We start from the raw sequence: 3,353 nt of genomic DNA, 5'->3' as shown, positions 1-3,353 counted from the left end.
TTAAGGGAAATTACAAGGGTATGAGAAGAAAATTTACGAAAAAAATTGTGAAGAAAAATTGAGGGAAGACAAGGGTTTTGAGCCGTTTATTGGGAAGAAAATTACAAGAGACTGAGTGAACAACTAAGGGAAGACAAGTTGAATGACTGGAGACAAAGTTTCAGAAGTAATAAAAGGAAGAGAGTAGTATTAGAATCCGTAATTAATTAATTATATTAAATTTCATGAAGATAATTATTGTACTCAAATTGTAATTATCTTTGCCTTCTAACAAGCAGTGTAATTCGGATGTTGGGAACTAAGCTCAGACATTTACGGAGATTTAGAGACGTGCTGATTCATGCAAATTAATTTATACACGATAAAACGGGTTAAAATTGAAAATTGAATACAAAAATAATAACATCAGGGTTCCTCATCTTTAAAAAAATGATGTATAAGTATATAGTTTATAATTATTTTCATATTTGACTATGAGTACTAATACGGCCATAAATATACATACATACATACATATGAATTAGAAACATGATATGGTACATTTGATTTATTTTTACTATCAACCAATCATATCATGCTACATCAATTATGTAAATTTGTGACTCTATAATTATTAGTATTATTTTATAGTGAAGCAAGCTCATTTTATCTACTTCACGATTACATCCTTGAGTATTTGCACAAATGACCTAGAGATGTAGCCAGGGAGGAGGCAGTATAGGGCCAACTGCCCCCACTTGGTGAAAAAAAAAAATTGCTTAGATTTTATTTTAGGTGGGACTATTTGACTCCATTAAAACACTCTTTAAATTTATTTACTTATTTTACCTATTATTAAAAATTAAAATAAAATTTCTACACTAAACAACCCACCTAAATACTAAAACTAATCTTCTTAAATTAACTTTTTATGTTAATAATAATTTTAAATGAACTCATTATAGTTATTTACAAACCCATTAATCATAAACATGAAATTGAAATTTTATTTACGATTTGTTGAACAAACTTGTTTGATTTGTGTGATTATTATTTTAGCAGTCAAAGAAAACTTGATTCAGATGTGCATGTAAAAATGGCTTTAAAAATTACTGTAAATTATAATAGTTAAATAAATATTAGAAATAAAGTTTTTTCTCTCTAAAAATGCAAAACTTTCTCTCTCAAGATTTTGATTTTGACCATTCAAATTGAAAAAAAAATAATAAATAAATAAAATTCATTGTACATAGAGATTTGATTAGTCAAGTTCAGATGTAGCCCTGATTGCAATTCGCATTGGGTTTGTTTTTATAAACAAATTTCGGTGGAAAAATGATAAAATATTTATTAAAAACCCCCAATTTCCATGCGAAAAAAAAAGTGTTGATAATTGATTAAAGATGGAAAAAAATGTGTTAAAGTAATTATATATGTAAAATAGATGCAAGAGTAAAATAATTTTTTAAACTTTCTAGTGTTATACTTAATAGTAAATAACATAATGGGTAATTTAGTAATAAATTTTTTAATTAAAAAATGGGTATATTGAATATTTTGATGAGTTCTAATATTATATTGAGTATTTTTGGTGGGTTCAAGGAGCCATACCCTTTATTTTATGCTTCAAGTTTTGCTTCTGAAATCTACACTGATATATGCTCCTTATCCTTTAAGATTTAAAATCCAAAGTATGTCTCTCTCTCTCTCCACATATATATATAATTTTTGTATTATTAATTATTTTTAAAAACTAATATCCCCTGGTAGAATAAAAGTTTAGGTTCTAGCCCTACACTAACAGTTAAATTATTGATATTATCAATATTCTTAATAGAATATGATGATAGTATGGACTATATGAAAATCATTGAACGTTTATTATCCTTCTTATGATTTATAAAAAACGTGAGAGAACCCAATAATGTGATATTTTCACCCTTCAATAAAATTGAATGCCTAAAATATTAGATGTGAGAACTCATGTTTCTTAGGGGTAATTTGGTCATTCTATTTTATTAAGGTAAAATAATTAAATAAAACTTATTTTAAAATAACTGTAATGGTTAAAGACACTTAAGAAAAAACTTTATAAGAAGGATTTAATTAATTAATTGTCAAAGTTTTCTTATTGATTTGTATATTTTAAAAATAATGAAAACTTACTATAATTATTTTCTAAAAATAGAGTTGATTCACCAAATAGTGGGTGGAAATATCTCCATATTCTTCATAAATAAATATTATGGCATTGGTCTGAGGCCCATGTTCATGTTTGGATTTGCTTGAGTTTGATAATAGTTTCCTCAGAGAAGTTTTTAGATATATACTTTTGGAGAATTTGTCAATGTTTGCTATTTTTATGGTCTGAACAATTGAACTTCGAAGGAGACGTGTAATGTCTCATAAAATTGTCCATCGATTTTATAATTTTAAAAGTGTTTAATAAGGCTACAAAGAGTTCGTATAAATTTATGTCTACTAACCAACGTGATTGGAAGATTGTTAGATAATTTTTAATAATATGTGTTTTATAATTCTTTAATACATAATAATAATAATAATAATAATCATCATCATTTTCTTTTTTTTTCTTCATCTTATAGACACAAATCTATATAAATTGTTTGGAACTTTATCGTTACTCTTAAAATAATTATAAGACATATCTTAGTGGTAAACATAAAGTGGTTCGTTTTTTTTATTATTTTTTTGTTTTTTTTTATTTTTACTTTTTTGGCCCACAATAATAATATAATGCATGTCCAATTTACAAAATTATAAAAAAAATCAGTTTTTCATTACTAAAATTAAGAATGAAAAATCAAACTAATGGTTTTGTAGCTTCCAATTTAGTTCTACCCACCTAACGGTGATGAATAACTCTGGTGCACCACTAGATTATTCATCAACAGATTTTTATTATGTCTGAATACTATAAAAAAATGAATATGAGAGAAAATGAGAGAACCTCCGTTCCCCTTTATTTAACAAAATTAAATGATACCTCCTCCTGTTTTAAAATCCATCGAAACTCACTGGTGTCAAAAAAAAATCTGTTAACCTTTAGTTGGTGTTGGCCTTTGTGTTTTTTCTTTACTGACACAACCTCATAACCTTTGTTTTTACATTTTCTGGAAGCTGAGTAAAAGGTATCACCAGACATCAATCATCATTTCGTCATAAAGCAGAAGGTGACCGAAATGTAAAAGAAGATCAGAATGATTTGTGGTAGCAGTCGCTGCCACCCCGGGAGGAGATACCCTTTTCTTAATTTCCCATAATTCGCTGCTTATGATTTTATTTTTTTCAGAGTTGGTTCCATGGGGCCTTACCCCCTCAAATTCCCGGGGGTTAATTTTCCCCCCCTTGGG

Source organism: Citrus clementina, unplaced genomic scaffold (genome assembly GCF_000493195.1).
Source record: "Citrus clementina cultivar Clemenules unplaced genomic scaffold, Citrus_clementina_v1.0 scaffold_6, whole genome shotgun sequence".
In the NCBI taxonomy this organism is placed as follows: domain Eukaryota; kingdom Viridiplantae; phylum Streptophyta; class Magnoliopsida; order Sapindales; family Rutaceae; genus Citrus; species Citrus x clementina.
The sequence above is the reverse complement of the archived record's forward strand: the minus strand, read 5'-3'. Positions refer to the sequence as shown.